This window comes from Cryptomeria japonica, chromosome 3 (assembly GCF_030272615.1).
Source record: "Cryptomeria japonica chromosome 3, Sugi_1.0, whole genome shotgun sequence".
NCBI lineage: Eukaryota > Viridiplantae > Streptophyta > Pinopsida > Cupressales > Cupressaceae > Cryptomeria > Cryptomeria japonica.
In genome coordinates this window covers 680,314,573-680,338,394 of record NC_081407.1, presented here as the reverse complement: position 1 = coordinate 680,338,394, position 23,822 = coordinate 680,314,573, and the positions used below count along the sequence as shown (strand labels likewise).

The 23,822-nt window shown below is 36.9% G+C and overlaps 1 long non-coding RNA gene across 1 annotated transcript in view; it reads right to left on the bottom strand.

Annotated features, from left to right (window-relative positions):
* Positions 1–23,620, bottom strand: part of LOC131038593 (uncharacterized) — a 34,516-nt gene extending 10,896 nt beyond the window's left edge. Inside the window, exon 1 of the long non-coding RNA XR_009104512.1 lies at positions 23,089–23,620. This is a non-coding gene — a long non-coding RNA (uncharacterized LOC131038593). The remainder of the gene's footprint in view (positions 1–23,088) is intronic.
* Between the last annotated feature and the right edge of the window lie 202 nt (positions 23,621–23,822).

Here is a 23,822-nt window from a genome sequence, read left to right as displayed (position 1 = left end):
TAGGGCATTACTTAGTCCAAATGGTAAGACTAAAAATTCAAAATGCCCAAAATGACACCTAAAGGTTGTTTTAGGAACATTTGTTTCCCCCATTCTTATTTGATGATATCCAGAACATAAGTCTATCGTAGAAAAGTATTTTGCACCATGAAGTTCATCAACCCTAGGGATGGGGTAGCAATTATTGATAATTATTTTATTAAAAGCCATGTAATCCACACACATCCTCATAGTGCCATCTTTCTTTTTCACCAATACTACGAAAGAAGCAAAAAGGCTAGAGCTAAGTTGTATACGCCCCATTTCAAGTAACTCCTTGATTTTTCTTTCAATTTCTTCCTTATATCTTTTCGGGTGGTAGTAAGGTGGAGTAATTATTGGTTTTACTTCTCCTAGTTCAACGGTGTGCGCAAAACCTTTTTTTGGAGGTAGTCCTAGAGCAATATTGCTAAAAGCTCTCCCATGCTTGTCTAGAATAGATTGAATATCAACATGTGTAGCCTTCCCTCCTTTAGATGAAGATCTATCAAGGATCATACATTATGTTGCCTATTTTGCTTGCACATGCTTAAAAGCTCTTTTCATCCTTTTTATGACACCACCCTTAGAGACCCATCCAATAGGCCTTCTAGAATTACTTCTTGGCCATTGTGTTGGAAACATAGTTCCTTCTTTTGAAAGTCTTGATAATATCTTCCTAAGGAATGTAACCATTGAATTTCCAAAACCACATCCGTATCTCCCAAATCCACTACATAGAAATCCTCACTTATTCCCTAAGGTGATGCTTAGTTATTGAATTCTTTGTGTGCGAGGGGCAGTGAATCCATCCACCATGACCACCTTGAAACCTTCAAAATTTTCAGCTTTTAACTTCATCCTCACTATTAAACCTTCATTAGTGAAATTATGTGTAGCACCACCATCCACTTAACAATCACTTTTTGTCCTTGTAAAACACTATGAATTCTAAAGGAGTGATACTCGGGTGCCCCTAGAAGTGAGGCCAATGTACCACTTGTGATCTCTTCATTATCTTGATTCCTCTTCTTCCTTTCAGTTTCATATTCTTCTTCATCCATTTCCTCATCTGTTATTGCTTCTATGTTGTGTGCTTGTCCACTTTTTGAACATCGATTACCAGAATCCCATCTTTCCTTATAAGAAAGACAACACTTTCTTTCAAAACTCTTTCTTGCATTCCTCCATTGTGTTGGATTGAGGAGGCAATGCCTTTGGTAGCCAATTTCTCTTGTCAAAGGGTTGCTTGTGTGACCCTAATGGTATATTTTTTGAATAAGTCTTGTCCTTAGTTGTTGTAACTTCTAAACTTAATGCCTTTTGGATTGCATCTTGTAGGGATGTAGGGTCAAGTGTGCCCACAAGCCACATAGTGACTTCGTTAATCTTTTAGCAACTAGAAATTTGAGCCTTCCCTTGTAAGGCTCAGCACCCTGGTGGAATTTCACTAAAATACTGCAACATAATCCTCCACTAAACCTTGTTGCTTTAACTGTGTCAACTCTTTGAAATATCTTTCAAGATGCTTCTAATCAATCAATCTATAAGTTTTTAGTAAATTCCTCATATGTTGCCACATTTTGATGCTCTTGTGTGGCAATTCCATGTTGCCACCAATCGTGTGCAATCCCCTCTAAGCATAGAATTGCAAAATTTAATAGCATCTTCTTCTGTCATATGGCTAAGAAAAAAATGTGTCTAGTTTTTTGCTCAAAGCTCGCACAGTGACCTTCCCAATCCATGAAAATTGGGAAGAGTCATTTTACTCACTCTTTGTCGAATATCTTTGTTGCCTTCTTTCTCTTTTTGAGTCATTTTTTATTCTTGCATCACAATATTCTCTAAATGTCTTCCACGGTCAAGGTCAATTCTTGAATATGCTTCAACACAATGGGCAAGGTCATTTGCTGCCATATTGTGTTCTTCTTCTTCTCTTGGTTGTTCTTCTCTAGGTAACAATGTAGGCTTTGTTAATCTTAGTGGTACCTTAATGAAGTTCAATTCTTATTCTCGGAATAGTTGGAATTAACATCTCTTCCATTGGTTTGCTTAGGCCTAAGAGTATCGATTGTATTGTTCATGTTTTGAAGTGTTTCGAGAACCAATTGTGTTGTCTTCACTTGTTGCTCCATAAAAGCCCTAAATTAATTTCCTAGATTAACTTTGTGATCACCCATTTTATTACCTTTAATCAGTTTGCTGCTTGCCTCTAGTTCTCCCTTTTCTTTCCAACACTCTTTATGATCTTTGCCTCAATTGCATATACTTCACTTTTTGATCCTTAGGCTGGGAGGATCAAGGGTCTTATACCAATTGTAATCTCCCTTATTGGGATATTGCTAGTTTTACACCTGCAAACAATATTAATCACTAAAAACTGATATTAGTAACAATATGTACCAAGAAATTATGCTAATATTCAAATCAATAAATCAAAACATCATTATATTCGTATCATGGCATATTCCTCAAAGCAAATTACATAGCGAATTCCTTGGAAATGCTTGCCAATGGCAATATCAAGGTTTGTTATCCTTGAATTGCTCAAAGCATGGGACGGTCAGCCTCTCTCCAACCTCTCTATCCACCTTTGAGGCTTGTCATCCTTGATCGAGCCCCAGAGCATGGAAAGCTGGAGGTCCATTCCATCTCCTATTCAACATGATATGAGCATGAAGGTGGATCATCCTTCATCTCTCGAGAAATTGGAATGTTGGCCATCCTTCCTATTTGCAAGACACTTTCACAAATTCAAAGCTGATTTCTCAAGGAATTTTCTAGATGATTGCCAACTAAGTACCTCTTGATGAATTAAAAAAATTTATCCTCAAATGGCTGCAAAAAATTATTTTCTGAATATTATCTATTGTTGCTCTCAATTATATTCTAAATTGATGTCTTGGATGATCCTTCTACAAAAGAGTTTTACTCCCCCTTTATACCTTCTAATGTGGGGGGTGACATCTTTTCTTTTACAAGGGATACATCCCTTCATAAATGGATTGCTGCCTTGAATCTTGCTTTAATTGTTATTCGTTTGCTTAAAAAGGATCGTCCCTTTGTTATCTGTTTTTACCTCTTTTAATCTCATCGCCCAAGTCTATTGCTACGATTTGATGTGTAAAGGTTGCTAAGTGCTGCGATTTTTAGGTGGAGGCATGACACCATCTGATTAATCAAAATCAGCAAAAAGCTGGGCAAAATATTTCTATGGTCTTTACAAATCTAGAACCTAAGGGAGAAAAGAAAATTACAGTGGAAAGTGAAAGTAAAACCATTAAATCCTTGAAATATATAGCACATTAATATGTTGGAATATTTTGCGGGTTAAATTAGTTTGAAGTGGCCACCTCACCAAAACAAGAGGCCTATTTTGACGGCTGTATTATATTTTATGAAAAGTAAAAATGAATACTACATTATAGATTTGACCATTATACTAAACAATATCTATGCAAGAAGATACCAGTGTTCCACATGGACACGTCTGACCCCAAAAACCTTGCATTTTTGGGACGAGGCTGTCTCTAGGACACGAGGAATTGGGGGAAACATTCCCCCACCGTCCCACCATTTCCAAGATGCCACCTAGTTTGGGATTGTGAAAATGACATTCACCAGGAAGGTTTCTGAGGCTCTGAAGGCTCATCGACTGCACCCTAAAGCGCAACAAGGAGTGCACCAAGGGTGCTACCCACAAACCTCGTAAAGGGTGCTTTCCCCAAACCCCCACTAAGGACTAAACCTACAAAACCCCCCTTGACCCTGTTACAGGCTCTGCCCACAAACCCCCACAAAGGGCACTGCCCCTTGACCTCAAACCTCCACTCACCATTGTTAATGTTCAATTCAATCATTGCCATGTTTTTAACATTTCTTAGTTTAAGTTTTCATTTGTATGCCAAAGTTTCATTTGCAATTCTTACACTTATTTCCGATTTGCCCACAAACCTCTGCCCATCATTATAACTGTTCCAACTTCAATGTTTAATGTTTATTAGTTTAAACTTTACTTAGTATGCCAAATTTTCATTTCCAATTCTTATACCTATTCCTTACACATCTTCCCGACGGCTTCCGCCCTTGGGCTACTATCCCCCCACCATCCCCAAACTTAGGCCCTTGGTTCCATGTCCCCTAACTTCCTCGTCAAGAAACTCCATGGAACTATGCAAGATACTTAAATTTTATTGTAAGGGAAAAACTAATTAGTCCTAAATTGAAATTGAATGTAAAATAGTTGTACAACCAGGACAATAATAGTGTTCAAAGTGCAGCAACCAATCAACACAGCTTTAAATTATTTATAAAATATTTGAAAATAGAAAGTGTAGCCCGCTCAAAAAAAGCAGTTCTTATGGCGGGTTGTGTCATGTTCCCTCAATTTTCTGTGTAACAATGTAACAGCAAAGGAATTAATAATAATATTTACTGCTTATTCACTGATTATTAATTTACCAATAATAATAAATTATTATTCCCTAAAATACATTGATCATTAAATGTCTTTAAAATGAGAATATTAGTAAATTAGTATCTAGCATATTATTATTAATTTCAAATAATAATGAAATATTATTCATAGCATTAACCATTAATATTTGTAAAAGAATATTAGTGAATTAATATTAAGACTAATATTAATATCACCCGATTATTAAGTCGGCACCAAAATAATAGCGCTTCAGACATTGACATCGAATGGTGGAAAGCGGTGACTTTCCAAGGAGTCACCGCCTTCCAAACCCCTCCCAACAGGCACAACCTTCCATTGCAGATGTGGAGGTAGAATAAGAAGGAGCCTCAGGGATGAATCACACACAGATTGATCGGATAGAAGAAAAGACTGCGCCACATCCATGCACTGGCACACGATCCTTACAGGTATAAATACGTATGACAGAATAATGTGGTTTTAATAATGTCTATATATAAGCATGTTCTCCCTTCGATACATATACATGTCACTTCTAAACCTGAAAAGATACTCTGTGCAAACACTATAGTATTCTGAATCATTTTCTTAATCTGAAATAATATTCTGTATAATAATCTGAGAATTTATATGCTGCAAACACTATAACACTTTCTGGATATTAACATACTTTGCAACATTAATATCAATCCCTGTATGTTGACATATTTAGAAATAGAAGTATTAATTTATATCGAATCATTATGCAATGATATTGTGAACTCTGTATATGACTGGTAAAACACCTCCTACAGTAAGATATGATATTTTGTAGTAAAAACATTAATAGATAATCAATAGTATTCTGCAATTCCTAATGTAGGAGTGATCAACAGTATTCTGCAAATTACTAATATATTCTATATTAACAATTTAACAAACATGACTGAAATTAATAATAATTGAGCATTGATAAATAATCTGAAACTCATAAAACTTAAGTACTGTAAATGAGATTGAGAAATACATAATAATCCAAATTTTCACCTGCAGTCTTGAGGGAGAACCGTCTCTAAGACACCCTCACTGCAGTCTTGAGGGAGAACCGTCTCTAAGACACCCTCACCGTATGACTTGAGGGAGAACCATCTCTAAGACACCCTCACTGTATGCCTTGAGGGAGAACCATCTCTAAGACACCCTCACTGCATGCTTGGATCAGGGAAAACCGTATGCTAAGACACCCTGATAAGGCAATTGGGTTTCTTTCAGTTATAGATCAGAACTCTCTTATTTCCATAATTGACTAAATTCTAATTATAATTATTCTTTAGTTGCAATTCTCTGATTTGTCAATTAGTTACTTTCTTTTCTCTTTCTTACCTAGTAATCTTTCATATGATGTAATTAGAATCCCATCTTCTAACTCTGTTTTGCAGGTTTTGGGTCAGCAGAGACTAAGCTACTTACTTTAAGCCCTTCTAAGACCTATATCTAGGGCATTTTCAGTCATTCTCCCCTAAGGGACATTACAGATTGGTTTATAGCTTTCAGAATTTACATCCACCAGATGCATAAATAATTACCTGGCAGCAGTGACTTTAAATACGCTGAAAAATCAGCATACAAATTTGAAATTACAGATACAAAATTAAACCTCTAAAAAAACCTTTAATAAATACAATGTAAAAGATACATTTCTGCATAATTTCCCTTACAGGCTCACCCATTGCACCTCCAAATGGAGCAAGTGCTGGTTTAATGATAAATAATAAATTATACCAATAATATAAAAGGAATTAGAAATTTAGCTCTTTGTCAATTTCGCATTGTCGATATGTAAAGGTTCTATTAGATGCTCCAATAAATGATAGCAAAAATTTGGGATTGGATCTATGATACTGGACCTATGATAAATATGTACTGTGAATCTAGGCTGTTTTGGGATAAGATTGTGCCCACAATCTAGTCCAAGGACACCTCTTTCAGGTAGGCTGATCCAAAGTTGCAGATTCACCTTCTATTGATGAAACCCATGCATGTGCCTTCAATACCCATGTCTAAAACAGGGGTTTTGCTGAAAAGAATAGTGGGACCTGCTGTGTGCAGATGGTCATTTACAACTTCCTTAACGAGTTAAACCACTTTGTTGATGATACATAATCAAAGAGACATTAAGCAAGACATGTGATGTCTATGATGTCAAGTGTTTGATGTATGCCCCGATAGAATGTTGATGCTACAATACAAATGCTTTATGATAATGCTTTTCAATGAAACAAGATGAGGGAACATTGCAGGTGATGATCATGTGAACAACGCCAAAATATTAACAATGCTTTTTAACAGTTGTGAAAGCGGTTGATCCATTAAGGTCCAATTCATGTACTTTATAGAATGTTTGAAGTCTTTTACAATAGAGAACAGATTCTTGGAAGCTAGAAAGCCATCTTGTGCTAGTGCTTAATGCTGATAGAAAATACATCAAATTCAAAAGATCTTGAAGGATAGATTGACAATGGAGCCAACCTTGTCATTTGTATCAGGTATAATATTGTTTATTTTGTTTACATGCATATGATTTAGAGTTCTAGTGGTGTTGTTGAATGATTTTGTAGATTCTATGCTTGTGGTTGGGCTAATTAGGGTTTACAAATAGGTTCAAAATTCAGCATACATAATTTTAATTCAATTCACCAGCAATGTGAATCCCACTTCCATAATTGCTCATGTTTAAGGACTGTCTTCCATGCCGAAGAATGTAGTCTATGCTCTGAGGGAGACCTGACTGCAAATAACCGCCACTATAATTAGCATTCAGAAGGTCAAGGAACCCATGATATGGCAAAAAGGCCACTCCTCCCAAGGTGTCAATTCTACTCAGGGTGCCACACCAAAAACTCACGATATGGAATGGAAATTATGCATAACAAACAGCATCGATAACACCATTTGTGAATTAAATCCCTTGTGCCAAACTTTAGACAAGTGGTAAATATAATATAAATCTCCACACCAATATAACCACGCAAACTACAAAAAAGTGATCTCCCCAAAAGTGGATGCAATACATAAATAATGATTTGTCCAATATAAGAAACTCACTACCAATATTATATTTCAGAAATATAGCCATCCAATTTCCATAATGACATCTCCAGGTAAGATATCCATCTGTATCAACAATCCAATCCTCTGCAAATTTGTCTCCAAAGAAAACACAAAATTTGCCTAAATGTGAATTCCGTCATGAATCCACCTCAAGAGTCAAGTTGAGTTTCCGTCCAATTGACCAAATCACCAAGGGTTTACAACCCGACTGCAGACAAACTTCCTCTCAAAATCCAACATTCAATATGCCCCCATTTCTCTCCAAGAATCCCTTTTTATGGAAATTTAATGAATCTTCTAGAGCTTGTTATTTGTAATCAATTTTGGAATATTATAGAAAATACATCAAATATTTGAGTCCATAAAATGAATTTATTTAATATTTTAGTTTAATTCAAATATCAATTTAAATCAAACATTAGTTGCCAGATTTAACTTTAGACAATATGATAAAATATTTAATTAAATATTTAATTTTCTCATGCTTGTCCAAAATGGAACATTACATTTGCAATCATTGGATCCTGTAAATAGAAGTGAGTTGAGAAGAGCATGGCAACAAATGAGGAATTTGATGTTGTAGCAAGATTTCTCAAGATGCAGTTTTAGCAAGCCTTTCTCAATCCAAGGAAAATAGGAAAAGCTTGATGGAGGCACTCATGGAGAGTTTGGCTAAAGGCAAGGTAAGATCCATCAAAGGAGAGTCCTCAAAGAGTGAGAAGAGTCTACCAAGCAAAGCTCTATTTAAAGTGGAAGCTAAGATTGAAATTATCCTATTTAGAATGTGGATGCCAACTAATATTGGCAATCAATCGTGAAAATTGAAGTTATGTTTTAGCACTCAATTTCTTACTTTAGAAGAAAAAAATCCTTCGCTAGGTTAAGGTTAGCAAAGTATGCTCTAACTTAGTTTAAGGGTATCTTGTATTCTATGGCACTAAGTAAACAATTCTCAAAAAGTTCTTAAAATTTAAAGAATTGATTGACACAATTTTATCCTATTTGTCATAAAGAAAAAAAAATGTTAAGGAAAGCAAAACAAAGTGTAGAAGAACACTAGAGGATTTTGTAAAATGATTGCTCAAATTGGTGAAGGTGTGCAAGCTTGATGGCGTATTAGTGAAATATACAAGAGGCCTTTGTAACCATTTTTGAAAGCCTAATTTTCATTTCCGAACTAATGAGCATTGATAACGCGTGTTCATATGTTTCATTATCTTGAAGTAAGGAACCGTTCATCCTCTCCTAGAATAAATGGAGCAAAAACCAAGGCAATGAAGGTTAATTCCACAAGTACTAAAAAGAATATGTATATTGTCAGTTCCATTGTGGCAAAGATAATCATGAATAATCCTCATGTTGGAAGTTGCATCCTGAAAAGAATCCTCATAAACAATGCAAGAAGAGTAAGAAAAACTCTATTCACAACATCCACAATAATAATGTTGTGATCAATAAGAATACTTCAAAGGTGGATTTTAAAAAATTTGTATTAGAAGGAAAATTGGTTTGTTGGTAAAAGAAAAATTTAAAGACATAATAATTTCCATAATCCATAGTAATTAAGAGTGTGCTTCTGATATAATTTTGTAATGTTTTTTTTTCTCATCATCACTTCAAACCACACTCCATATCCATCATTCGAAAGAGTTCATTATCCTCTTTTCTCTATTACTTGGTACTGCCAGTAAAGCCTGAGTCCTAGTACAGGTACAACATGAGTACGACTATGGTTCGAGTACAGCTCTAGGTACACCCAAGGGACTTCTTAGGCACTTGGGTTCGTTTTGGATCCTTCTTTGAATTCTTTCAAGAACCCACAACAAACCAAAGTGTCCAGGCAATACCCAATGTCGTACCCAAGCGTACTTTAATACATTATAACCTTAGTTTCACTCTCATCATTTTGGGTATGCCATTTTCCATCTACTCCCAACTGTTCATAACTTTGTAACAGCATTTTATATCAGAATATGCCAGCAAGCAAGCAATTAAACATCACTTCAGTTGCATTAGTGAGCTGTAACTATGAACACTGGGTTAGTAAACTTTATATCAGCCTTAATGAGATTGATTTCAATTAAATTACATTAGCATATGTAGCAACTGTTTGTTTATGTTTTGTGAAACCATTTTCCTTGTATATGAAGTATGTGGCCTTCGTGAGCCCTTTCTTGTGTTCAACGGATGCCCCAATCTAGTTTCAACCCTTGCATCTAGTTCCTCTTGCTTCTTAATATATACTGCTACTTCAGAAGCCGGTATAGGTGCACCTCTATTGCTTGGACATGCTTTAATTCCCTTTCCAGGAATTCCACAAAAATGTCCCTTCACCCAACTACAAGAACTTGTATACTTCTTACCACACCCTAGACATATCCAATTACATGTCCCCCCTGTTAATGTTAGAACCAGAAACATATGACACAAATCTGAAACTTAAAAATCTTACAAGAACAAGATGCACAGAATTTATCCTGGGAAAACCCTCCACCAAAGGGTGAAAAACCCAGCCACACAAAAAAAAATTATTTTATTGAATGCACAAATTGTGTAAAGAACTTAAGAGATCAAATCCTCACACACAGATGATCTCAGCTGAACATAATAATTATATCAGAAGACTGAAGATGATGCAAGGTCACAGCAGCAAAGTCATGAGCTTTTCATCGATAATCATCAAATACATCAGAATATCCATCACACTAAACTTCACATCCCTCGGCATATATATAACACATAACACGACCCAATATAGCTCACGAAGAAGAAAGATGGAAGGCCAAACACCAAAAGAAGATGTCAGTTACACAACCAACATACACAAAGAGCCAAAGAACTTCAACGGAAGAAATCCACGAAGAAGTAACTGCTGCCAGCTCACATACAGATCGGAGACGGAATACTTCCAGCTTATCGCCGAAGAAGAAATAAGGAACAGCAAAACGGAAAGACAACCATCAGAGAAATAAATAAAATCTCCTGAAGCGTACGCAAACATTAACACCCCCCACCTAAAACGTGCTCTAGTGTTTATACATGCCTCCATAACGGTGAAGTCGGGTAAGCAGTGAAGGGAGTATTGCTGACAAGATTACAACTAGTTGCCGTGGAAAAATCTTATAACACCCTGCAATTTGTACAAAGAAGCTTGAAAATCAAAAAAATAAATTAATTAATTAAATTTAAATAATCAACATATAAATTTATTAATATTATATAAATATTTCAATAACATAATTTATTATTTAAAAATATTTATAGGTTATAAATATAATTTTATAATTGTTAATTTATAAACTATAAATATTTAATATTTAAATTTAATAATATTTAACAATTATATCAAACAATTATCTATATAATTATATGTAGTAAATTATTAATATTAAATATACATTATATGATATGTATAGACGATAATATATGATAAAACAACAAAATAAATAAATTTTTGGATTTAGTTTCTAAAATAAACTAAATTCGATTAGGTATTAGGCCATGCCTATAACAAATAATATTTAGATAAACTCTATTTATCGGGCAAAATACCTAGGCTGAACCCGTGCATCATTTGTCTGTCTAGTGAGAGTAATGACAGCACAAATCAATATTGCACTCCTGTTATTTTTGCATGGCGTGTGAATGAAGGACCGGGCGAGAATTTAAGGCTTGCATCATTTCTGTGTGGTGTGTGAATGCAAGGTTGTGCGAGAGTTTAAAACGAAATAATTTAAGTTTTTTGCTATTTTTTCACTCGAGTCGGCCTAGAAACGGCCTAGAATCTCCACATTGGCATAGGAAACAATTGGTAACATTGAGAAATTCACAAGTTCGTTTCGAGAGCAACTATTCTCAATCAACTCCATAGACGTATTATGCCCGGTTATGATTCTGGGACGTTTCGTAACCGGAATCGACAAGATAATGGCACGATTCGGCAACTTAGATGAATGGGATATAGATGAAGAAATAGATGAGTTTGATGGAGTTGTTGAGTTGTGTTACCCAAGAAAAGGGTAAGGCATTGAAGAGGTGGAAGATTGCAACGAGAAGGAATGTGGCCAATCACAAGAAGAGGCCCAATGTTGTAGTAGTGGAAGTAGTCCGCGTTTGAGAGAAAGCTGCAACAAAGACAAAGGTCTTTCCGAGCTCCATATGTAATGAAGATTTAATGTTTTTAGAGAACACAAGTTGTCAGAAACAACTAGAGGAACGTTTAGAGAATCCCATTAGTGAAAAAAGAATAGGAGATCAACACTTCTATAAGGAGGGAACAAGAATGATTGAGGGAGAGAGTGTTGTTTATAATTAGGGCCTGGCGGATTCCAATTGCCTTGGGCAACATTGGAATCCGCCTAAGGGGACCAGCCCCTTCTCCAATATATGGGGCCAGGTCCTATACCCTTCGGCCACTCCAAAAGGTCCCCACGCTACTCCTTGATAGGGCCGACCTATCCTCTACAAACAAAGGAAATTAAATAAATTAATTTGCAAATTAAAAGGGTAAAGCCCACTTGGTTAGGGGTGTTTGATCTCCCATAAATAAAGCATACATTCTTCACAACATCATCAAGCAGCTCAAGTAAAAGGCGAAATACAAATGCAAGATAAGCGAACTTCATTCAGAATATAGCTAACTTCTTTGTGAACACAGTGAACTTCATTCATGCACAGCAGATCACAGCAAACTCCTTTTATTACCAGTTAGGTGGCAGCGAACTCCACTTATGTGCAGCAGATCACCAATTAGATCACAGCAGACAACAAAGCTATCATTGAACCAGTGATCATGATTTGCAGCCCTAGTCCTCTGTAGCATCTTCTCTATGACTACAACTTCTATACTTCAGATAAGTGTGTAACTATCAATTGAATCAAAAACATAATCAGATCTGAGGATCTTTTCTGGCTGGGTTTTTCCTCTTAGGAGGTTTTCCCAGGGTATCTTTGCCTTGTCTTTTTGCATTCATTTTTACTATGCTTAAATCTGAAAATCAATAAGTCTAATTAAACCTAGTTAGAAACAAATTCTGATTTTCTGAGTGTTATCTAATCTGAAAGTACTAAAATTAACATGGTATCAGAGCTATAGGTTAGATCAATCTTCAAAATTCGGTACGCCTTTATTTCCAGATTGTTGTCGCATTTGCAGGTCAGGTCAATGGGGCTGAAAGTTGAAGATAGGCTTGATGGGAATCTCAATTTCACTGCATGGAAAGTTCGAATCAAGTTGGCTCTAGAGGAAGAAGATCTTCTCCAATTCATAGAAGCGAAAGAGCTAACTCAGCCTACGGATGCTGCCGAACTAAAACAATTCAAAAAGGATGCTGTCAAGGCCAAGAAGATTCTCATTGATTCAGTCAAAGACCACCTAGTCACCTCTATTGCCTCATTTACCACTGCAAGGGAAATGTTCAGCCATCTACAAGGTACATATGAAGTTAACAATCTCAGTAGGGCAATTACTTTAAGACAGCAACTACTTAATATCAAAATGGCTAAAGAAGATTCTATTATTTCCTACTTTATGAGAATTTCAGAACTAAAGAATCAGCTAGGTTTAATTGGCCATAACATGGAAGACAAAGACCTTGTCATGATTGCCCTAAATGGTCTACCTCACTCATGGGAGTCATTTATCCAAACCATAAGTGGCAGGACTGAGCTACCTACCCTTGATCGTCTTAAGAATGATTGCATCCAAGAAGAGTCTCGCCTCATCACAAGGGGGCAAACCAAAAGTCCCCATGTAGATGATCATCACATGCTTGCAACTCAATGCAAGAAAGGGGGACATTTCAAAAAGAAATAGGGATTTCAGACCATTTAGTTCCCAACACCCTTGGAAGAAACCAAGAGATACCTCACGTGTCCGATGCTTTAGATGTGACAAATTTGGTCACTATGCTAAAGAATGTCAAAATAACCCTAACCAAAGTGAAGCCAACCTAAATGAAGTCTCAGAACAAAATGATGACTTCTTATTCATCTCCACTCTATCTAGCAGTGTTCCTTCAGATAGCAATACATGGTTGATTGACAGTGGTGCCTCCAGACACATCACGGGTTACTGTGATCACCTTTCAAGCTTAGTTGAAAAAGATACCAGCCTTCACGTGGTAATTGGTGATGACGCTCGTTATTCGGTAAGAGGTTCTGGCTCTACTTCCCTAAATTTAGATTCTAGTATTTCCTTGCATCTCAGTGATATCTTGTTTGTTCCTGGAATTAAAAGAAATCTAATTTCCATTTCTGCTCTAGAAGATAAAGGTTATCAAATTGCATTTTCTGAGGGAAAAGTTCTCGCTTGGCCTAAGAAAGCTAGTTTTATTTCTGCTCGTATAATTGGTCATCGATATGATAGTCTTTATAAGCTCTCTACTAACCCTATTCAAGCCCTCATTAACGAGGCTTTGGAATCCTGTGAGTTATGGCATAGAAGACTTGGACATTTGCATTATCAAGCTCTTCCATCCCTTGAAAGATTAGTGAAAGGTATGCCTAAACTTGGTCAAATTCATGATAACTCTTGTAAAGGTTGTGCTATAGGCAAAAATGTTAAAAGTCCATTTCATAAAAGTGAAAATAGAGCTAAAGACAAACTAGAACTTGTTCACTCTGCTTTATGTGATCCTATGTCTATAGCATCTCCTAGTGGATTTCTTTATTACGTAATCTTCATAGATGATTTTTCTAGGAAAACTTGGATCTACTTCTTGAAATCTAAAGAATCTGATGAACTCTTAAGTAAATTTAAAGAGTTTAAAGCATTAACTGAAAACTCCTCTAGTAAAAGAATTAAATGTCTAAGATCTGACAATGAAGGTGAGTACACCTCCAGTAGCTTTTATGATTTTTGTGTTGAGTTAGGAATTAAGAGGGAGTTTTGTGTTCCATACAACCCTCAACAAAATGGTGTTGCTGAAAGAAAGAATAGGACTATTATGGAAGCTGCAAAGGCTATGATCCACAATCAAGACTTGCAGACCTTTCTATGGGCTGAGGCTTCTAGAACAACAGTGTATATCCAGAATAGATGTCCTCATCGTGTTCTAAAGAACATGACCCCGGAAGAAGCCTTCACAGGATCCAAACCAGACATTAGTCACCTCAGAATCTTTGGAAGCCCCGTGTATGTTCATGTGCCCAAATAAAAGCGATCAAAGTTGGAACCCTCCGGAAAGAAAGGCATGCTAGTCGAGTACAGTGAATCCTTCAAGGCATTCAAGATTCTCATCCTAGGTCAAAGGTACGTTGAGGTAAGTAGGGATGTTACATTTGAAGAAGACATTGCTTTTAAGAAATCGAAAGGTTCTTGCGTTATTGATGAAGCTAATGACAATCAAAATATAAATGTTGACTCTAACCCTGAGATTCAGAGGGAGCAAGTTGAACCTCCTCCTCAAGATGATCATGATGATCCTCCAAAGCCCATGAATCCCACTGATATTCCTAGTGACATTGTCATTACCAGAAAGAGGCCTCTTTGGGTAAGGAACACCATTCAAGAAGCTGAAAGATTTGCTGCTCCCAGAGGCACCTTCTGTGAAACTAAGAGACCTCGGGTATTCTCCAACTACATTTCTTTGATGTGCAATCTCATTGAAACTGAACCTTGCAATGTTGAAGAAGCCTTAATTCATCATGCCTAGAAGCTTGCTATGGATGAAGAATATCAATCAATCATCAAGAATGATGTGTGGGACATTGTGCCCAGACCCAAAGGTAAATCTGTTGTTTCCTCTAAATGGTTATTTAAAATTAAACATAATGCTGATGGTAGTATTGAAAAATATAAGGCTAGATTTGTAGCTCGTGGTTTTTCTCAAAAGGAAGGCATAGACTATGAAGAAACATTTGCTCCTGTTGCTAGATATACTTCCATTAGAACGATAATAGCCATTGCTGCTGCTAGGGGTTGGAAACTACATCAGATGGATGTTAAGACTGCCTTCCTCAATGGTGTCATTGAGGAAGAAGTCTATATTGAGCAACCTGAGGGGTATGAGATTCGAGATAGATTAACCCATGTGTGCAGGTTAAAGAAAGTTCTGTATGGTCTTAAACAAGCTCCTCGTGCTTGGTATGAAAGAATTGATAAATACTTGCTAAGTCTAGGCTTTTGTAAAAATGATGCTGACTCTAACATATACTTTAAGGTAGCCAATGATGAAATGCTAATTCTAGTTCTTTATGTGGATGACTTATTCCTTACTGGTAAAGATGAACTTATTATTAGATGCAAGAAAGAACTAGCTTCAGAATTTGAAATGAAAGATTTAGGTCTAATGCATTATTTCCTAGGTCTAGAAGTATGGCAAAGATCTAACGAAATTTTTCTAAGTCAAGGAAAGTATACTATTTGTGTAGGGGAAAAAGCGAGACTAGGCCAACATGCCCTAATCCTACCTTTTGACACACATTGTGGAATACGAAAGAGCCTAGAGGTATCACACAATTGGCTACTTCTTTTTGTGGAAGAGAGAGCCATGGGCTACCTATTAGGATTTCTATTCCTTTGTTGCAAATGATAGATAGAATGATGCAAGTTCAACTATTAACCCTAAAGTGTAAGTATGAACTAGTAACAAGATTGCAGAATTAAGATTAAATAATGGAAAGCTGTAAACACAAGGACAAGACAAGAATGCAGATGCGTACCTGGAGTTAAAATTTGAGTGAAAATGTTCGGGATGGGGGCGCAGGCGCCACTGTCCTGATTCTGCTCCTGAAACTGTTGTTTTGCAACCTGAAAAGCTATCGGAAAATGCTGAAACTTGCTGTCTGACAAAAGGACCAGGGCACCCCACGCCCCTGTCCTGGTCTTTTGCCCTGAAATTTGATGTGTAGCTCAGTTTCTGTCTGCTTCCGCCGGATCTGCAATTTGCGGCGTCGTCCGAATCCCGAAATTTGCACTTATATCTGAAAGGGTATGGTGGGCGGCTATATAGGGTTTTGCCTTAGCCAAACCCCCGCTTTGGTGATTTCCACCTCCACGAATAGCCAAGTTGTATTGTAAAAGTAGTGTGTGTGCAGACCTTGTGTGTGTGCAAGATCCTAAAATGCAAGTAAGCAAACTAGAGCAACCTAGAAAGTAAACCCTAATTGCTAGTGAATGATAATGTAAATGCTCCAAATCAAGATGCAAAGTGATCTAAAGCATGAATACCAATGATATAATGAGGCTTATGCAAAGACATGAAAACAACATGAAATCATACCCAACCCCAAGGGAGAGGTACAAGCCAATCTTCAGTCGGTGATCCCTTATTGCTCTTCAATGTCTTCAAAGCTCTAAATGGATGAATGAAATTGATGAATGCTTGATGGATGGATGTTGAATGTTGTTGAAGTCTTCAAAGATCTGCTCTTTCGCTGCATAGAAGGTCCTTGAAACCAAAATTCCGATCCTTTCAAATGAAGAAAGAGAGCTCTTATATATGAAACCCTAGGTCCTAATTTCAACTTTTGGCCGACCTAGAGATTGAATCTCCCGCCAATTTCTTGGGGTTAAGCTTTATTTTATGATTGGATTGCGCTCCTAAAATTTCGGGAAAAATGTCCGGGACCGTGTGCACTCCGAGCGCCATGGTCCAGACAGCTTTTCACCAAATTTTCAAGGCCGTCGGATATGATGATTTTAGAGAGAATCCCGAAGTTACAGGCAATTTTGAGATGTTTTGACCCCCGAAATCAAGCCCCCAAGTTCAAAATAGGACCTAATTAGGGTTTTTGATTAAATGATGTATTGGAGGAATAAAATGAAAGGGGCACACTTTAATGAAAGGGCTCAACTTTATGATGTGGAAGATGATGAAATAGGACCTTAGACTTAATTAATTTGATTAATTAAGTGCTAAAGGGGAAATGCAATGCAAAATGAAAAATGCGCCAAGGCGGGTGCTAAACTAGGTGTGAAATTGTACCGCCCTAGCAAGTGCGTACAATTTACGACGCTACACTATTGACATTTTGAAAAGATTTAGAATGATGGATTGTAAACCCATGTCTACTCCTATGGAATCTAACTTAAAGAAGTTAAGTGTTTCTGCAGCTAACTCTGAATTTGCAGATCCATCCGAGTACCAGCAGTTGATTGGATCACTGATGTATCTAGTTAACACTAGACCAGACGTATGTTTTGTTGTGAATGCTCTCAGCCAATTCATGAGCTTGCCCAAACATGTTCATCTTGTTGCAGCCAAGCATATCCTACGATACTTGCGAGGCACAGTTGGTTTTGGGCTGAAGTATCCACTTAACACTCCAATAACCTTGGAAGGTTATTCTGATGCAGACTGGGCTGGAAGCCTCAAAGACAAGAAAAGCACCTCCGGTATTTGTTTTAGCTTGGGTTCTGCAGTGATCTCTTGGGCTTGCAGAAAACAATCCTCAGTGGCATTGAGTACTACTGAAGCTGAGTATATTGCAGCAAGTGTAGCTTCCAGAGAAGCAGTGTGGCTTCGTAAGCTTCTTGCTGGGCTGTTTGGTCAGCCATGGGATCCTACAGTTATTCACTGTGATAACCAGAGTTGTATTAAAATGTCTATCAATCCAGTGTTTCATGACAAGTCAAAACATGTGGAAACCCATTATCATTTCATTCGGGATATGGTGCAAAGAGGTGCTATTCAGTTGAAGTATGTCAGCACTGATGAGCAGGTTGCAGATATTCTTACCAAGCCTCTATCCAAAGTGAAGTTTGTGAACTTCAGGGACGGACTTGGTATTGTGGAAAATGAAACCCTAATTGAAAGGGAGTCTCAATTTCAGTGATACTTTGTGTTGTATCAAACCACCTTCTGCGGGCAATGTAAGGTGGTATTGTAAACTTCTCAGGGAGAAGTGTAATTAGTAACCATCCTCTGCGGGCAATGTAAGATGGTATTGTAAATGTTAAACCATCCTCTACAGGCAATGTAAGATGGTATTGTAAAACTTCTCAGGGAGAAGTGTAATTGTTAAACCATCCTCTGCAGGCAATGTAAGATGGTATTAGTGTAATTGTCAACCATCCTCTGCGAGCAATGTAAGATGGTAGAAAAGATCCTCTCCACCCTCTGCGGGCAATGCAAGGTGGATCCAGTCTATGCTTGTGTGCAAGACGGAAGATTATGGTTATGATTCTCTACCCTAATTAAGAGGGAGTGTCGTTTATAATTAGGGCCTAGCGGATTCCAATTGCCTTGGGCAACATTGGAATCCGCCTAAGGGGACCAGCCCCTTCTCCAATATATGGGGCCAGGTCCTATACCCTTCGGCCACTCCAAAAGGTCCCCACGCTACACTTAAAGGTCCCCATGCTACTCCTTGATAGGGCTGACCTATCCTCTACAAACAAAGGAAATTAAATAAATCAATTTGCAAATTAAAAGGGTAAAGCCGACTTGGTTAGGGGTGTTTGATCTCCTATAAATAAAGCATACATTCTTCACAACATCATCAAGCAGCTCAAGTAAAAGGCGAAATACAAATGCAAGATAAGTGAACTTCATTCAGAATATAGCGAACTTCTTTGTGAACACAGCGAACTTCATTCATGCACAGCAGATCACAGCGAACTCCTTTTATTAACAGTTAGGTGGCAGCGAACTCCACTTATGTGCAGCAGATCACCAATTAGATCACAGCAGACAACAAAGCTATCATTGAACCAGTGATCATGATTTGCAGCCCTAGTCCTATGTAGCATCTTCTCTATGACTACAACTTATATACTTCAGATAAGTGTGTAACTATCAATTGAATCAAAACCATAATCAGATCTGAGGATCTTTTCTGGCTGGGTTTTTCCTCTTAGGAGGTTTTCCCAGGGTATCTTTGTCTTGTCTTTTTGCATTCATTTTTACTATGCTTAAATCTGAAAATCAATAAGTCTAATTAAACCTAGTTAGAAACAAATTCTGATTTTCTGAGTGTTATCTAATCTGAAAGTACTAAAATTAACAGAGAGTAGAGATATGTTCAATTTTGATATAAAAAATGACATCCAAAAGGATTTTACTTGTGAACCACATCACACTGAGCTAAGAAATGAAGACTACCTCAGAAAATATGAAATAGAAAGCATGCCTAAATGGCATAATAAAAATAAGGAGAAAGTATTTATGGGAATTTTTTATTCCCTTAACTTTATTTCTGTTTCTAATGATTTATGAGCAGGTGTAATAAGAGCTACTAGGAGTGATGTAAAGAGCAAAGATGATTTTCAGTTGAGGACTACTAAACCATTAAGGGGCTGGAAAAAGAGAAAAGGAACAAAACAACAGAGGCAGATGATCTTTGTTCCAACAAGAGGTTGGAAACAAAAGAAGAAAAACTATGATGATTTTTGCAAAAATATCTAACTTGATAGAAGGGAACAATTCGGACTCTTCTGAACCAAGAGGTTCAGATTTTCTCAGATGAGGAGCATCTCGCTTAATTGCTCTGCCCGTGTTCTGACCAGAGTTGCTATTTTTGACTGTCTTTTATTTCCTGCTGTTTCCATTTTGTAACCGGCAGTTTTGGCTGTCTTTTGTTTGGTTTTGTGTAGTGGCTTGGTGGGTAGGTGCTGCACTGGCTGGCTAACTATTTTTAGTGGAAGTTTTTCTATTCTATTTAGAGATTCCAAATTCTGAGTTTGTCCTCATATTTTTCTGTTCCTGGTTAATTCTTATGATTGCTCCAGTTTTACTCTATCTCATCTTGATTTGAGCTGCATCAGGAAGCTACGGTGATGACTTCAAGTTTCAATGACTGCTCCTTCAGGCTTCAATTTCAGACTCTGGCTCCTTCATCACAGTCCATACTCCAATCAGTTGGTTGAGCCAGGCTTTTGGAATTGGTAATTGTCCATGTTTGATATAGCATATTACACCATTAAAATAGGATTAAATGTTATGAATCTATTTTGGTTCATAATTAAATCTGAAAATAGCGAAATGTGTATGTTCATAATTAAATCTGAATGTAGCAAAATGCATACATCTATAATTAAATCTGAATATAGCAAAATGTGTATATCTAACCAGATAGTTTACTAAAAAACAATATTTACAACCCTACCAATTAAAAAACAATCTTGCCAGTTGATAAACTGCAGGCAACACTGTTAATCTTACTAGTTAATTATTAAGCAAGGTTTGAACTATGCAAGGTGGTATGGGAGATTCATGTGCAGGTTCATTGTATGAGGAATCAATGTAAACTTAGTATTTTGCTCATAGTAGCAAAATCATCAAGCAAAATTTAGACTATGCAGAGTGGTATAGGAGATTCATGTACAGGTTCATTGTATGAGGAATCAATATAAACTTAGCATTTTGCTCATAGTAGCAAAATCATCAGTTGTAAGAGGTGGCAAGAGCAAAGTCACCACAGCGAATTCAAAATCATCTATGTGAAGAAGAAATTGCCTCTGCTGAAAGCAACAAATTCACTGCAAACACTTTTTGGCATCCCAGGACATTGCAATTATTGGAAACTCTTTGGTTTTGGCAATTTCATTATCTCTTCTGCTTCCTACGGCTTTGTAAATCTATAAATGTGCAATGTATGCTCAAATTGAGCATAAAAGGAGAGCAACTCCAAGATTTAGAGTACCATTTTATGCAAGTTTTTTGAGTTCCTAGCAACTGTTGCAAGTTCCATACATGAGTTGTAGGGTTTTAGAGAAATCTGAGTGGTCTGACTCTTAGAGGATATAGCAGAGTAATTTGGTTATGTTATTGCAGGCCTAGGAGGCCTAAAGCAGTTGTATGTCATAGGCCTAAAGCGGTTGTATGTCATTATAGAGTATTTTTTTAAGTGAAATATACTCACATTTTGCTGGAGTATACACCGAAAGTGGGTTTCTCTAGAGTATTTCGGTGTTGCTTTTGGTGTCACTTGTGTTTTGGTGCCTTATTCTCCCTGTTTCGTACTATATCTTTGTTCATTTCATGAAAATCAAAACTTAGTCAAGTGTTTGTTATCTAACAAAATCAATCGTTGTTGGACTGTTTAGGACTATCTCATAGTTATAATTTAGTCACTGTACCATATAGGCCAAAGAAAAACAACAATCCATTGCCCTCGCTACAACATTTTGAGAAAGTATGCAAAATATTGCAAGCCAGGTATCCTTATTTGACTTCAGCTAGAGAGGCAAGAATATTATCATAAATATCTATTCCTAAACCTGATCCCAATCATTATTGATTTTATAATGCCTATAATCAACTGGGTATTCAAAATGAACGAAGTTGTATAAAAAACAATTATATAAAACAACTGAAAATGGCATCTATGATTTCTACTCCAAACCAGTGTTCCACACGCATGCATCCCTCCAACACAAAAAACTTCACATTTCCCAGACGAGGCATTTCCCTCAAGAAAGAGATGTTTTCTAGATATCCTCATGGTATGAGACTGAAAATGGCATCTATGGTTTCCACTCCAAACCAGTGTTCCCCAAGGATGCATCCCTCCAAAACAAAAATCTTCACGTTTCCAAGATGAGGCATCCCCTTCAAGAAAGAGATGTTTCCTAGATATCCTCACAGTATGAGACAATACTAACATGTCTAGGGGACTCCAAGGAGTTTTCCAATCATCTCCATGACTTCCAAGCATATCCCTCATAAGAGTAAAATGAACAAATTAATTTTTTTTTTTAACTGACGAAGTTGTGCCGCAAATCCTAACCCTAAAGTTCTATGTGCTCCACTCAAACTTTAAGCACTTCAAAAAAAATTTAGATAGGCATCTAACTTCTAAACTCCAGTTTAAATCACTCCTAAATTTCAAAATTAATAAAGACTTGGTGTTACCATAAAACTATTGTAAAAATTGTGAAAATAGCATTCACCATGAAGGTTTATGTGGTTTTGAAGGCCTTAATACTCGCTTGGTCACAAGGGCTCCAACCCTTGACCCTGCCTTGCATTGTGACAGAAAACAAACAAAGGGCACTGCCGCTCAACCCTACTAGGGTCTTTGTCCCGAAACCCCCACAAGGTGTGCCGCCCCTCGACTTCATTGGAAGCTCTGCCCCAAAACCCCCATGAGAGGTGCTGCCCTTTAATTTTGCTGGGAGATTTAACCTCAAACCTCCACCCTCATTGTTAATGCTCAATGTAATCATTGTCATATTTTTAATATTGATAAACTTTACTTGGGATGCTATAATTTCATTTCCAATTCTTATACGTATCTCTGATATATTTTTTTATAATTAATTTTTCAAATATTCTATGCCCCAATCTTAGACCTTTGATCCTCCATTCCGAAACCCATCCCCTGTCAGAAAACTCCGTGAAACATAGCTCCAAACACAAAAGAACCTGGCCATTCAGCTATTCAGAACAATTAATGGAATTTTGTTACACCCGACAGCAAGAAATCGCAAGAAATCAATATCTAAAGTCAAGATAAGTTATCTTGAAGAATCATGTCTAAGCATAAGGCAACATTCATCCCTAATAACTGGCATTTACAGTCACAACACGAAAGCTTCATTCCATTCATTCACAAAATCATAAATCGTAAAGACAAAAAAGTAAGAATCCCCTTACCACACAAGAAGCTTCCAAAAGAAACCCTTGCTTGCTTGAATCTGAGACGACTGTGATACTAAAGTTGAGATTTCATTCTGTCGCAAACCTGCCAAGTAAAAATTCCCAAACAAACTATCCAAGACCATTCAAAGTACAAGATGAAATCGACGGCCCAGGTTTATGAACAAGTAATCCGAGAATGGCCAATTTAGCCTAACCCCAAATGTCTCCGAGAATGGCCAATTTAGCCTAACCCCAAATGTCTCCATTCCCTTTATATATGCTCGAAAGAAAATACAAAAGCATCGTGTACATCATTCCAGTTCTTGCATGTTCAGCATTCAATGTATTTCATAGAACAAGAAGAATCGGTGTCCATGAAAACCCTCAATAATCAAGATAAAAAATAACTGAATTTTACAGTATCTTCCCTTAACGAGTTGAATGCTTAAATCAATGGTCTTTGAAAACCTTCTTCGGGTATTCTCTGCACTATCCCTTGGGCTTCCTTAATATGGAATTTGTTTTAAAACTAAACTTTCTTTGGGTGATTTATTTTTGAAGTAATAATAAGATGTATATAAATAGGTATAAATAAGTGTATATATATATAAACCAGTCTGATAATGGGCTTGTAGAGTAAATCCAATGTGACTCAGAACATGTGTTAGTGGGAGAAGTCGAAGAAAGGATAGATAAAGATCAATTTTGATGGAGCATTGTGGGTTAATCCAGTTATTTTGGGAGTGGGT